Genomic DNA, 16,176 nt, shown 5'->3' on the forward strand with positions numbered 1-16,176 from the left:
TTAATCCTATGTCATTGTCATTATGTTATCTTTGTACATTCACCCTATGTCATTGTCACTATGTTGTTATCTTTGTACATGAATCCTATGTCATTGTCATTATGTTATCTTTGTTCATTCATCCTATGTCATTGTCATTATGTTATCTTTGTTCATTAATCCTATATCATCATCATTATGTTATCTTTGTTCATTAATCCTATATCATTGTCATAATGTTATCTTTTTACATTAATCCTATGTCATTGTCATTATGTTGTTATCTTTGTTCATTCATCCTATGTCATTGTCATTATGTTATCTTTGTTCATTAATCCTATATCATCATCATTATGTTATCTTTGTTCATTAATCCTATATCATTGTCATAATGTTATCTCTTTACATTAATCCTATGTCATTGTCATTATGTTGTTATCATTTTACATTGATCCTATGTCATAGTCATTATGTTATCTTTGTTCATTCATCCTATGTCATTGTCATTATGTTATCTTTGTTCATTAATCCTATGTCATTGTCATTATGTTATCTTTGTTCATTAATCCTATATCATCATCATTATGTTATCTTTGTTCATTAATCCTATATCATTGTCATAATGTTATCTTTTTACATTAATCCTATGTCATTGTCATTATGTTGTTATCATTTTACATTGATCCTATGTCATAGTCATTATGTTATCTTTGTTCATTCATCCTATGTCATTGTCATTATGTTATCTTTGTTCATTCATCCTATGTCATTGTCATTATGTTGTTATCTTTTACATTAATCCTATGTCGTTGTCATTATGTTGTTATCTTTTTACATTGATCCTATGTCATATTCATTATGTTATCTTTGTTCATTCATCCTATGTCATTGTCATTATGTTGTTATCTTTTTACATTAATCCTATGTCATTGTCGTTATGTTCTTATCTTTGTACATGAATCCTATGTCATTGTCATTATGTTGTTATCTTTTTACATTAATCCTATGTCATAGTCATTATGTTATCTTTGTTCATTCACCCTATGTCATTGTCGTTATGTTCTTATCTTTTACATTAATCCTATGTCATTGTCATTATGTTGTTATATTTGTTCATTAATCCTATGTCATTGTCATTATGTTCTTATCTTTTACATTAATCCTATGTCATTGTCATTATGTTCTTATCTTTTACATTAATCCTATGTCATTGTCAGTATGTTGTTATCTTTGTTCATTAATCCTATGTCATTGTCATTATTTTGTTATCTTTGTACATTCACCCTATGTCATTGTCATTATGTTCTTATCTTTTACATTAATCCTATGTCATTGTCAGTATGTTGTTATCTTTGTTCATTAATCCTATGTCATTGTCATTATGTTCTTATCTTTTACATTAATCCTATGTCATTGTCATTATGTGGTTATCTTTGTTCATTAATCCTATGTCATTGTCATTATGTTGTTATCTTTGTACATTAATCCTATATCATTGTCATAATGTTGTTATCTTATTACATTAATCCTATGTCATTGTCATTATGTTGTTATCTTTGTTCATTCACCCTATGTCGTTGTCATTATGCTGTTATCTTTGTACATTCATCCTATGTCATTGTCATTATGTTATCTTTTTACATTAATCCTAGTCATTGTCATTATGTTATCTTTGTTCATTCATCCTATGTCATTGTCATTATGTTGTTATCTTTTTACATTCATCCTATGTCATTGTCATTATGTGGTTATCTTTGTTCATTAATCCTATGTCATTGTCATTATGTTGTTATCTTTGTACATTAATCCTATATCATTGTCATAATGTTGTTATCTTATTACATTAATCCTATGTCATTGTCATTATGCTGTTATCTTTTTACATTCATCCTATGTCATTGTCATTATGTTATCTTTTTACATTAATCCTATGTCATTGTCATTATGTTATCTTTGTTCATTCATCCTATGTCATTGTCGTTATGTTGTTATCTTTGTACATTCACCCTATGTCATTGTCATTATGTTATCTTTTTACATTCATCCTATGTCATTGTCGTTATGTTGTTATCTTTGTTCATTCATCCTATGTCATTGTCATTATGTTATCTTTGTTCATTCATCCTATGTCATTGTCGTTATGTTGTTATCTTTTTACATTAATCCTATGTCATTGTCATTATGTTATCTTTGTTCATTCATCCTATGTCATTGTCGTTATGTTGTTATCTTTTTACATTAATCCTAGTCATTGTCATTATGTTATCTTTGTTCATTCATCCTATGTCATTGTCGTTATGTTGTTATCTTTGTACATTCACCCTATGTCATTGTCATTATGTTATCTTTTTACATTCATCCTATGTCATTGTCGTTATGTTGTTATCTTTGTTCATTCATCCTATGTCATTGTCATTATGTTATCTTTGTACATTAATCCTATGTCATTGTCGTTATGTTGTTATCTTTTTACATTAATCCTATGTCATTGTCATTATGTTATCTTTGTTCATTCACCCTATGTCATTGTCGTTATGTTCTTATCTTTGTACATTCATCCGCCTTGTGTTGTGTAAACACAATGACTTATATATGTATAGTCCTCTTTGCACTTACTCAGCACCTAGAAACCAACGGTATTCAAATCACCCTAAACAACAACAAAATAAACATCATAAATATCTACCACTGGCATCAACAAAAAATCCAAGCAGAGGATCTAAACATACTTCAACAAATAGGCAAAAAGTCAACAATTTTCCTAGGAGACTTTAATGCCCACCACCCCTCCTGGGGCACGGGGGAAAAAATAGATAATCACGGTAAAATAATCTCTGAATGGATAGAGGCCAACGATTTCGTATTACTTAACAATAACCAACCAACCAGATATGATAAAAGCAATAGAGACATGTCGGCTATCGACCTAAGTATATGCACCTCAGACTTAGCCCAAAGCACTCAATGGGAAGTTCACGACGCCCCACTAGGAAGTGACCACTTCCCAATAAACATAACCATAGGAAATACCAACGTCCCCGACAAACCCAAAAACTCAGAACCCAAATTTAACTATAACCAGGCTAACTGGGATAAATTCCAAAATATCTGCAAACAAGCCAATCTAAACGAGATAGAACATAATGACCCAGAAACCTTCTGCAAAAACCTAACAGAATACATAATCACCTCAGCTAAAAATTCAATACCCTTTAGAAAAGCAAACAAATCAGGCAAACCCTCAGTACCCTGGTGGAACGAGGAAATAGAACAAACCAGACAAAAACGTAAAAAAGCCTTCAATAAAGCCAAACGCGACCATAACTACATACCTATAGCCCACAAACTAAACCATGAGGTCCAAAACCTAGTCAAAATAGCCAAAACCAGGGACTGGAAAAATTTTTGCGAGGGATTAAATAACCGCACAGATGCCAGGACGGTCTGGCGCAAAATTCATGCCATTAGAGGCCTAAAAAGACACAAAAAAACTCCTAATATAAATAACTCAACCAACCCCAGCGAAAAAGCAAATAACCTAGCTAAACACTTTTCGACCATCAGCAGTAACAAAAACTTCAGTGATAAATTCCAAACAAAACTCAAAACAGAATCCAAACCTACCAAAGAATTAAACGATAACCTAGAAATAAACCAACCCTTCACAATAGAAGAACTAAACTATGTACTCCAAAACAGGAAAAAGGGAACAGCCCCAGGACTAGACCTAACATCCTACCAAATAATCAAAAAACTCCCTCCCAAGCTACTCCAGTCACTACTCAAACTCTATAATCTAATCTACCTAAACGGCCAGGTACCAACCTCTTGGAAACAGGCTCTAGTTATCCCTATCCCTAAACCCGACAAACCTACAAACCAAGCTAACTCTTACAGGCCAATATCTCTGACCTCAAACTTATGTAAAGTAATGGAATCTATGACCAAAAATAGATTACAACACTACCTAACTCTAAACAACACCATAAATACAGACCAAAGCGGGTTCACTCCTGGCCGCTCAACTCTAGACAATCTCGCCCGGTTAGAACAGGAGATCAAAACAGGACAACTCAACAAACAATATACTACAGGCATCTTCTTGGACTTCTCAAAAGCATTTCGACATGGTTTGGCACAACGGGCTAATTCAAAAACTTAAAAAAATAGGACTAAAAGGACAAATCGTTAACTACATCCAGGACTTCCTAAATAACCGAAAAATCACAGTGGGTATAGACCAGGTTCTATCGGACCAGTGTCCCTTAGAAAACGGCACTCCCCAGGGCAGCATTCTTAGCCCAACACTCTTTAACATAATGATCAATGACCTCTTCGAGGGCCTATCCCCTAAAATTAAAACATCCAAATTCGCAGATGACGGAGCCCTCTGGATCCGCACAAAAAGTATGTCAACTTCCCAAAATCTACTCCAAAAATCCCTAAATAAAATACAGCAATGGGCAGACAAGTGGGGCTTCTCCCTAAACTCCGAAAAAACTACAGGAATAGTCTTCAAACACCGAAAAATGAAACACACCACCCCAAATCTTAAATTAAACAATAAACCAATTAAGTTCCAAAATCAAACCAAATTCCTAGGGCTAATCTTCGATCAACACCTAACATGGGAGGCCCACGTTAAAAACTTAACAACTAAATGCAGCAAAGATCTAAACGCACTAAGATGCCTCACCGGCTCCAACTGGGGGGCCTCCAAAGATACTCTACTCTCTCTCTACACATCACTAATTAGGTCTAAATTAGATTACGGATGTGCGATCTATGATACGCTTAGCAATAACCTAACCAAAAAACTAGACTCAATCCAATACCAAGCTCTTAAAATAGTCACACGTTCCCAACATGGCACCTCTCTCACTTCACTTCAGGCCTTAACAGGAGAAATGCCACTAAACCTATGTAGGCAACACTTAACCCTTAATTTCTGGGCCTCGTCCCAATCAAACCCTCTCATCCAAAATCTCATAAACGAAAATATCCGCCCTCGTAACCAGGCTCTAACTAGGAAGCACCCTTTACTTACTCCAATATCTCAACGAATTTTCAACTACCTAAACGAAAACCAAATAGATAACCTCCAACAAAACTGCAAACCATCAAATATATTTACCCCAAAACTAAAAATCCCCAAAATAGACACATCTCTGGCAAACTCAATAAACAAACAAACCGATCCAAACATAGCTAAATCCACCACACTAGCTTACATACACGAAAACTGGCCAAATTGGTGCCACATCTACACAGACGGATCTTCCGATCCGATCACAAATCGCACTGGTTTCGGAGTCCACATAGCACAACCAAATAGGAACACTCAATCTTATCGACTCCCAAACAACCAATCCATCTTCACTGCAGAGTTAATGGGCATAGCATCCGCCCTCCATAACCAACATGCTAAAAAACATAAAAAAATCCTAATACTCACAGACTCACTAAGTGGACTACAGGCCCTCCAAAATAAAAACACCAAAAACCGCCCTAAACTCATTAACCAAATACTCAAAAGCGCAAATAACTTAACAGAGGCAGGCAAACAAATAGCATTTATCTGGATCCCAGCCCACGTAGGAATATATGGAAACGAAAACGCCGATCAAGCTGCAAAAAAATCCCTCAAAATTCCTGAAATAAGCCTTAATCTACCAATATCTAAAGCAGAGATCAAAAGCATTAACAAACGTAAAATCACCCAAAAATGGCATAAGACATACCTAAAAACAAACACACAGATAATCAAAATCCTCAAAAAACCTCTAACCAAACCTAAAATCCTCCATCCATCCAAATTGATAGAATAATCACCAAACTCCAAACAGGTCACACTAAACTAAACAGTCAACTCCTAAAAATCAAAAAACACGCAACCGGAAAATGCCCACACTGCCCACACCTGGAAACAATAGAACATGCACTCTTACACTGCACGCACTACCAAACCCACCGAGCAACACTCCAAACAAATCTAAAACTAGATAAAGCCATAACCCTAGAATCAATCCTAAATCCACATAACAATATAGAAAAATTTAAAGCACTAGGCGTATACTTAACTAAAACCAATCTAATGATCCGCATCTAAAAACACTCAACCACACCACATAAACAAACAAACACACACCAACACACTCCCTTAGTACACTACCACACCCCTAGGCATGCATTCCAAATTTCAAAATCTCCAAAACTTATATAAGCAACCACTAAAACCCCCCTCTGGTTGCAACACCTTTATTTTCCCTTCAAAACCATGCTAAATGGCCCGACCGGGCCCGTGTGCGAAATACGCTCCAGTCGGAAAGCGCACGTTAAATCTCCAAACGTAAGTAAGTAAGTAACTTACTCAGCATTCACCTGATGAAGGAGCAAGAAGTAGCTCTGAAACGTCGTACAGAGAATAAAGAAGTTGTTATCATACAAAAGTGTCATGTATTCACAAGGAGTGAATTCAAAATTCCAAGGTTTTATTTAAGACTACTATTTGAATATTTTTTTTGCAGGATCGCCATTTCCTCGATTAAACACCCAAGCGTATATTTCTTTCAGATACTCTATATTGCCAACAGTTAAATGAAAAGATTCTTAAAGGGAGAAATCTGTGCATTAATACTACCGGGCATAATTGAGGAAATATGGTTAGCTTCTGAATATTTCAATGTCCTTCCGTTATCCATACCAGTAATAAAACCCTTAAGTGGGAATGAAATATGTACTAATTATCTTGGTAAAGGACCCTTAAAGTGTCGTCAAGTGACTCTCGGTTTTGGGCCGGGAAGGGGAAAATCAATCCCTCAGAGTTAGAAATTACGTTCGCCTTCCCGGTCATCACAAAAATTCTTATTATGGCAGATGATCGCCTTCCCGGTACTTGTTAATTACAAAGAAAACACCAATGAAATGAGGACACTATTTAATCTGGGCAACAAAGTCAATATATAACAAGTATAGTATAACATATCATATATCATGCATGCATTTGAAGATGTGTATAGACATACATTTTATCATTTATGTAATAATTCAGTTCATTCCCAGTGCAGTAGATCTGCCACATCGTCCGTGTAGTCTATTGTTGTCGTCAATTGGTTCAACAGATCTTCTTTCAAGGCACGGAGTCTAGAGTCAATCACTCAGTATTTTCTCTTCCAAGCAGGTGCTCTTGGGTGAGCGCCTAGCTGCTCAACCCTCACTTCTGTTAGAGATTGTTCACGTTTCAGAAGATTCACTACCTCGAAGATGTTAGGGTGAGTCTTCTGGGCGCTCCTGTTCAGGTGATGATGCCTCAATTTTAACAATTTTAGTAGATTATCTCTTTCTTTATTTTTCCGTCTCACGAGTACAATGGAAGTTAGTAATCACATTCTCAGAGTTCAATTTTTTTTTATCTCTTTCTTCACTTTTCCGTCTCACAACACCCCAGCGTCCTCAGTGTATAAGTGTCCGTTGTATACATAACGAGGGTACACATCACTGATCTTTTCATTCGCCTTCCCGGTCCCCAGTCCCTTACTCCTCCATTCGCCTTTCCGGTACTACTGGTAAATAGATTTTCAACTTCCCGGCCCGACACCTGACTCTCACTGGAGCAAGTTTCGTAATACATCGTTATTTTTTTAACAGACTCTCACCACTGAATACAAAGTTTAAATTCCTACCATAAAAGATAAATTTGTCAGGTTTATTGAAAAATTATCAAAGTACATTTGAAGTTGTCTTAGTAATACATTGAACGTGTTGACAACATATCAGTTCATTCAACTGTAGTTCAAAATGTCTTAATTCTATGATTTTTTCATGGTTTTAATTTCCTCAACATTTTCACAATTCTGCCAAACCATATCCTGAGACATAGATGTTATTTCAAAAGTAATTTTTTTCAGCTCATTCAAATTAGTTGTATTTGTTTGTTATATTTCACAAAACCTATTTGTGACAAAAGTAGACATGAAACTGCTGATGGGTGTCCTGTGCTTGCTGTGTGCTTGTTGGCCAATAATTGTCTGCAGTCACACATCACAGACACACACATCACAAACCGGACAGTCAAGAAGTGGGACAAGACCAAGCTGGGTCATAATGTGGTAACACAGACATCACTTATGCTGCTTCTGTTCAACCAAGTTGTTAAAGTAGGATTTCACTTTCTGATTTCTGTCCTAAATTGCATTCATATGCAAACTTAGTTTGACTTATAAAAGTACTGGGTGCAGATGAACTATATGATCAAACACATTTTTTAGATTTGTATCTTAAGGCCAAATCACTTTATTTGACTTTCCTTGTCTGCATGCTAAATAGCTAAAAAGAATACAAACACATACCACACAAAAATATATTTTAAGTGGAACAGCATTTCAAATTTTTCATTAACAGGGTGACAAGCATGGGGCAATGTCACTTCGCCCTACCACCACCGCCCCACCCCGCCCGGCCCCAGGGTGATGACAAGGTATGGACAAGTTTATCTCATATCCCAGGTAAAACAGGTCAGTCATGTTCACTCATGCCTTTCAGGATTTTACTCAAGGCACAATGGGGAAAGGCACAATGGGACTGTAGACACACTGGGAAGGCACTGCACATAGACCAGGTCGGTACAGCTGTGTTGTCCAAGGCACATGACATACAACATTAGTATCAGTATCTATCAATACCAACTACTTCTTAAATCTACAAAACTTCCTCTTGATAAAATAAATCACAACTTTCCTTGTCACTGTTTCCAAATAGTAGCCTGTCTTTAGTCTATCAAAACTACACAACTTTTGATAGGGATCTTTCTGTTATTCTATGATCAGTATTTACAATGAAGGTTTGTTCCTAGTGTATTTAAATCAAAGGTGTCCTTAGTCTCTAGCACTTTACATTAGGTGAGTGAGTGAGTTGGGTTTAACGCCACTTTTAACAGTATTCCAGTTATACCGCGGCATGTCAGCTTAATGTGAGCCTGAAGTGATGCAGGTCTCAGACGTTTACCACTTCGGTGAAACCCACGAGTACTGGTATGGTGCTGACAAACCTACAAACATAATCGGGGTAACCAGGATTCGAACCCACAATAATAGGTTTCTGGCGTGCCCAAGGGACACAACTCTGCACAGCAAACTGCTGCACCTCAGACAACTGGGCCACCCGTGCCCCCCTTTTACATTAGGGTTATGACAAGGACCCCTTGACTTTTATGGGTAATTTCAATCGCTGTTGATACACCCGGCCGATTATGTGTAAGTATACATGCAACTACAGTAGACCAATTCATAAACAAACATAAACATAATGTACTTATGGATATAACAAAATATGTCAAAAGTCCCAACTCTATATAAATATTATCATATACAAATCACACAAGTAACAAATCTGTATACCACATTAACAGTATATTATACCCCACACTGACCTTAAGGTCAGAATTTTTTTAGAATCTTTACATAGTAGATATTTTATATTGCCAAAGTGATTATGTATATTTAATCACTTTTAGCACATGGTGTGGATTAAGCGCTATATATATAGTATCCTATTTTGTACCTTTTTACAAAGATACCAAGTACCAAGAAGTTCGTAGTCAAGGGAGATACATATACTTCTGTGGACATACAACTTCTCTATTACAATGAATGCTACGTTTCAGCATAGATACTAACACTGTTATCAAGCAATTAAGTTATCACATCACATGCCTGATAACAGTGTTAATATCTACACTGAAACGTCATATTCATTGTAATAAAGAAGTTGTATGTCCATCAAACTATCTCCATCTTTCATCATTCCAACTTCTAAATGCAACTTAAAGAAGTTCAAGAAGTTGGTATTTACAGTTTGTCACTTACTTCGGAGATATAACGTGCGCTTTCCGACTGATGCGGATAGGATACAGTTTGTTCAATAATACAGGGTATATATATCCAGTCTAAGTTTTTCTTGGGCGGTATTCTGGGCATTGCACATTATGTCACTGGACTAGTCCTAACCTAGACTGCAGCCTGGGGTACCCACCTCACTATTACACGCCCCAAGTGACTGATATAAAAGATTTAACGTGCGCCCCAAGTGGTCGTGCGTGACAATAATAGGTTACATGTATACAATGGGGGTGGCGGTGGGAGGGGGGCAGTGTCCACAAAATACGATAGTCCTAAGACCAATCTCACTGCCACCCCACCCAATCACACACCCATAATAAAATACTCCAATCACACCCCATAATAAATGACCAGTCCCTTACTTTATATCAACTCAATATACGGTGGATGTAGATAAATACTACTGATGCGTGAGAAACAGACCTGTCAGACTAACAAGATGTTACGCATATAGAGTCTATAGCCATGCTCGTACTTACGTGAAATAAGGATTCACATACTGTGGGTAGCTAGATGTTGTTATAATCCTATCCCTGTCAAATATCACGGCCATGTGTACCTGTCACGTGGAATCTTCTGTTCTTCTCAAGTAACAGTCATCAGTCACGGGGCGGACTCTAACAACAAAGTCATATGACCAGGTCATGTGACTTGTCACGTGATACCGTCCAAACGTCAACAAAGAATATCTGTCATGCTGACTTCTGTCTTCCCGTGAAAACCAGGTTTCATTTACCGAGATAACCAACTGACATACGGTGATAACAAAAATATATTTGTAGGCTAAAGTATTCGATATGAAACAAATAACGGTTCACCAGCTCAAGAGTTTCAATCAATTCAGTATCCCTTCTACGAATATTTTCACTGCACGTGTTGATCATTTAGCTACGTACATTGTTACAGGTATATGCATGTAAGACAAAGTGTGCCATTCGTCTCGAAATCCAACCAATACACAGGTAGTTACCTTTGTGGGCCTACGTCAGTCTATCTACCCAACAATATTGAGAGCTGAAACTTAATTAATTAAATAATAATGTGCCTAATCACACACTCACCACATAGCTAACACATAACATTTTCAAAAGGGTTCATTGTAGTTTCTCAATAAACATTTTCGTCAAAACATTTTATCAACGATATAGAAAGGTTTTACAACTATTCAAAATGTTATTGCTAGAACATATTTTCATGAAATGTTATCGCCATGTATTAAAGTGAGTACCGATTACGACTACGAGTTCACCAGCTAGGACACTCCGTTTTCATAATGTTGTGTATTGGTAACGCAGTAATAGAACATTTTCACAACATTTACAGTTTAATCTGTAGACTAAAAGTCTAAAGAAAATAAAGCAGCTATGAGTTAGACACAACTTCACATGATTTGTTTGTTGCTGATCACAGATAGTGTCACAGGCAATTACATTTAGTCGTGCATATTTTGCGGGGACGTGAGCGAGACCGTTGAGAAGTGAATAAATATAGATCTAGATCTCTGGTAAAAGATCGACGCATTCTCTCACATTTAATTACTTTTCATGACTAGTTATTAAAATGTCTTAAAACGTTTTTGAAAATTTATCACAAAACTAAATGGGTTTTTTAACATGTTCTTGAAACGTTTGTAAAAACTGATATCACACGAACATTTCGTGAAATGACTTCGGAATGACGCCACACTATTAGGTCATATTTTGCACCCGCCATCATCGGTTCAAGTTTACTCTACATCCAAGTGACATTGTGCAGCAAGAGCTGGATCGTCGAACTCTGATTTCTTGGGGGGTAAGCTCATTTTCAAAAGCAGTATCCGCTTGCTCAAAAATGTCCTCGAACGGATTTCGGGCAGCAATTTCCTTACGGAAACCCCCGAAGTGGGGACCCAAGTATACTGCAGTTGACCCGGCATTGAGTATTCATAGCTTTCGGCCATGGGAGCCGTGCCAATTAGTGCTTGTCATGCAGAGGGGTACTCAAAGTATGTGATCTAGGGGTGCAAGCGATGTACAGCGATTCGCCTTAAAACAATGCGCTAACCTTCAGCCGCTTGCAAGCGAAACAAACGCTGACTGAGGTCGTTTCGTTCTCAAACCAAAACGGCGTCTTACTTTGACAGCTGAACAAGAAATTCTACACAGGATCAACAAGGAAATTAGCAAAGGCAGCTCATTACGTCAAGGCATGCAACCAAGCGGTAGTGCGCAAGCGCTTCGATGAGCGATTAATTTGCATTCTCTAAGCGATTCGTGGCTTGCAACGCGCCCTAGGGCTGCTTTGCAAAGCGCGAATCGCTTGCAAGTGATGTACAGCGATATTCCTTTCAACAATGCGCTAACTTTCAGCCGCTTGCAAGCGAAACAATGCTGGCTGAGGTCGCTTCTTCTCAAACCAAAATGGCGGTTGACTTAGGCAGCGGAACAAGAAATTCTAGATTGGATCAACGAGGAATGAGCAAAGGTAGCTAACGCCATCATCCTCAGTCTGCTCCACATCTTCAAAGTAGTCTTAAATTTCATCAGCTCGTCATCGAGCCTCTTTTATTACGTTCTTCTACGTCAAGGCAACGAAGCGGTAGAACTTTGCGTCGCCATTTTGGAAGAGTGCGCATGTGCTTGCAACGTGCCCCTAGACTACCAGTTGTCGGATTTTCATTTTTGTGGGAGCCTCGGTGGCTGAGTTAGGCAATAATTATCCCGAAAGCCTATAATAACTGCACCAGTCAGCAGCCTACACAATACGTAGTGATCGAGGCGAAAACTTTAATGTGTAACGTGTGTCTATAGATAGCGTATTCCAGAGGTCAGCTTGCGGCATATCATATTGGGTAGAAATACAGAGGGACACTGTTGTACTAAAGTTGGCTAATACAACAAGGTTTTTCTCGAGGCCTGGTAATGTTAACGTCAAGTTTGTTTGGTACCAAGTTCTTTTCAAACATGATCTGTCGTTGCAACTCATTGTTAGTAATAGTCGCATTATTAAATGTGGCCTTGAAATGAAGTTCACAATGCATAAAGGTGTAAACAACTTTGAAAATACAGAAGTAGTAAAATGTTTATTAAAGTGTCACACGCACAACATGTACAATATGAAATCGATGCTCGTAAGACAAAAGATGTATGGAGTGCGTCCAGCCAGACATTGCCTTATGAGACACTATATACAATATAAACAAAATATACATAATTTATATAATGTGAGAGTTGAGAAATTTACCTACGAAATCGGGAGACTCACATGAAACAATAACAATCTCCTCGATTCAACAACGAAAGAAAAAGAAAGGATATATATAGAGAGAGACGACTGTCGTCTCTTAACATTTTAAAAAGCGTTGCGGCAAGCAATTTTTGTCAAAAGTTTGAATTCATTAAGTAAATAAATTTCTATTATTCACATATCACATTATAATTTCCGTTGTATTTTTCAGCTGCACAATATAAATACATGTAGCTGCGCATGGACTCGCACAACACTTGATATTTGAATACTTTACAGAACATTTCTTATGTCTTACCAACTGCACTTGTCACCCACACGCACAACAGTTAAAGATTGATGTGACGGGACTAAAGAAGAGAATGAGATCATACGACGACCGGTAACTCGTAATTAAAATTATTTCCCCAATGAAGACCTTCAAACATTCACGAAGGATGTTTGCAAGAGGGCACTTTAGTATTCATAGCGCATGTCAGCCTGTATGTGTATGGGCAGGCCCATATGCGTGATACTGTAATACTGTTATAGTTACCACAAGACTTAATCCGTCTCTGAATGAATATAATAATATGTTTCCAAAATACCTACAAATATATTATTGTTAGAATACTGATAAAACGATATCTAAAAAGGAATATTGTCTCTTCAGTTGGATGTTTCTGTACCGTATTCGACGTAATAAGCGCCCGGGGCGCTCTCGAAATTAGAAATGGGGTCTCTTATCAGAATATTATCTTGGTGAAACAATCAGAGTTGAAAGATCGAGTTGGCATGGATTACCATGTCGGTCATTAGCATGGATCACCATGTCGGTCATTGGCATGGATTACCATGTCGGTCCTTAGCATGGATTACCATGTCGGTCCTTGGCATGGATTACCATGTCGGTCCTTGGCATGGATTACCATGTCGGTCATTGGCATGGATTACCATGTCGGTCATTGGTATTGTGTTTTCTGCAGTTCATGCCGTTCCTTAAACGTTTCCGGGACCATACAAATTCACGCGAATAAAAGCATTTCTGGAATATTTTACAGAAACATTTTAGAAACGTTATAATCAAATGTTCACAGTAAATGTTTCTGAAACCATACATAATAACGTGAGGACATCATTTCCTGAACGTTTCGTAAAACGCTTTAGGGATGTTTATATAACTTGTGGACGGCCCCACAAAACGATCTTACAACTACACTGATCGTAAGCCTACGGTAGAGAATGGCAGTTAAGAACGCCCCAGCACTAAGATCGCTTTAATGATCTTTGGCCCTGAATCGCCATGTGGGCTGGAACGGTTATCGGTAACCATGGTAATAGCTTTAGCCAAATATTGCCAGTTAATACACACAGTGTACATCCTTATAAATCTATATCAAAATACTTCAAAATCACATTCGTGAAAGAAGTTGCCGAACATTTTTATGTGGGACAATAGTTTCTTATATATCCTACTGAAGGATGTATATAACACCACTGCCCCACGTGTACAGGCGCGGTAAATGTATAGTCGTTGTTTATACATATCACGCTTTATCTAAAGTGGCCTTCAAAAGGCGTAGTATCAATGAGGAGAGAGTTTAAAATATGAGATGCAGATTGCGACGTTTCGATACAGGTGCTGTACCTCTATCAAGCAAGTGAGTTTAGAGACATACCACAACAACTTACCAGACTTTCGTGTGCACTCGAAACAAACGTTCTTCGTAGTGACTGCAAGCCCACATGTGAATTACAGCGCCAGTTTGTCCTGTGATTGGTGGCACATGACACACCTACTGTGTTATCAGCGAGATGAACAAATACGCTATCTCCCCTATATCAAAGGTCCTGAGACAGCATGACACTGCAGCGTCGCAGGCACTGTACCGCCATGCGTCAGCGACTTTACACACACTCCCTCTCTCCTACCCCCCTTCTCGCCCTACCCCCTAGACACACCCCATTGCCTCAGTATAACAAAGTCACTTTTTTATCTAATATCCCGTTCACTTGTACAGCATCTACTCAAGTAAGTACTTTTGCACATATGTAGTTGTACATACGTATGTATATGTAACTTCACTATGAGTTCACCTGAAATCAACTGAGGCGTGTAAATAAAGTATGTAGATGGTGTAAGGCACACATTCATAAATGTGTTCCCGACTGTCAACGTGAAGAGGGTTGTTTTCTAATCAAAGTCGAACGAGAACAGAGTTTGCATACAGATTCTTGGCATTGACGTAGCGCGTCTTTTGGTGACGTAGCTTGTCTTTTGGGTGTACTACTTAAGCGGGGGAATTAGCGGTAGCAGCGGTCACGACTGGCTATCACCTTGAAGAACAGAGAAGGCTGTTGAGTTGGTGACGTTTATTCGATAGAAGCAGAGTGAAGTTTGCTACCACCGACCGCCGTATATATACAACTCAGGCCTTCATTACGTTACATAACTAAAGATCACAACATCCCAGGTGGCAGCGGTTGATCGGCTGTAACAATGGGTAGGTGTGTCATTATTTACGGATTTATTCAAGTAGATTGTTGTATTGCCTAACTGAGCCTTACATCACTGTCGGACTGACCATGTATGCCGGCACTGTGACTTGAATCTCACTAATCACTGGTTCTCAGAGAGAGTGTCCCTTTGTGTAAGCCTGGCTGGGCAGACTTGCATCATGGGCCACTGTCCCACAGCTGGAGTGACCGTGAGTTTAGCCACATATGTGAAACATAAAATATCTTGTATGTGGCGGTCAGTTAGTGCATTCACTACACTGAATTTACTTTAAGAATAGTCAGATTAGTTTAGCGATATAGGTTTGTTGATATATATTTTCTAATAGGAATTTGGTGTTAGAAGAAAGCTATGACAGCATGAACCAACATGTGTTTAATTTAATCTGAACACAACTTTCTGACTCCCTGAAACCTAAAGAAATTCGCCCAGCTCTGGATGTCCGCATATTGCTGTATACTGAATACCTTAGAATAACTTCAGAATACAGTCGTAAAAGGCGACTAACGGGATCGGGTGAGCAGGCTCGCTGACATGGTTCATGCATGTCATCGATCCCAATTGCATGGATCGATGCTC

At 38.0% G+C, this 16,176-nt stretch overlaps 1 protein-coding gene across 2 annotated transcripts in view; it reads right to left on the minus strand.

The window, feature by feature from the left end:
* The window catches only part of LOC139449015 (major facilitator superfamily domain-containing protein 12-like), a 30,998-nt gene extending 20,516 nt beyond the window's left edge, over nt 1-10,482 (minus strand). For both annotated transcript variants that reach the window (XM_071230589.1, XM_071230520.1), the window contains exon 1: nt 10,355-10,482. The gene's annotated coding sequence lies outside the window, so the exon portion shown is untranslated. The remainder of the gene's footprint in view (nt 1-10,354) is intronic.
* Between the last annotated feature and the right edge of the window lie 5,694 nt (nt 10,483-16,176).

This window comes from Haliotis cracherodii, unplaced genomic scaffold, assembly GCF_022045235.1.
Source record: "Haliotis cracherodii isolate W230 unplaced genomic scaffold, xgHalCrac1.p SCAF_1, whole genome shotgun sequence".
NCBI lineage: Eukaryota > Metazoa > Mollusca > Gastropoda > Lepetellida > Haliotidae > Haliotis > Haliotis cracherodii.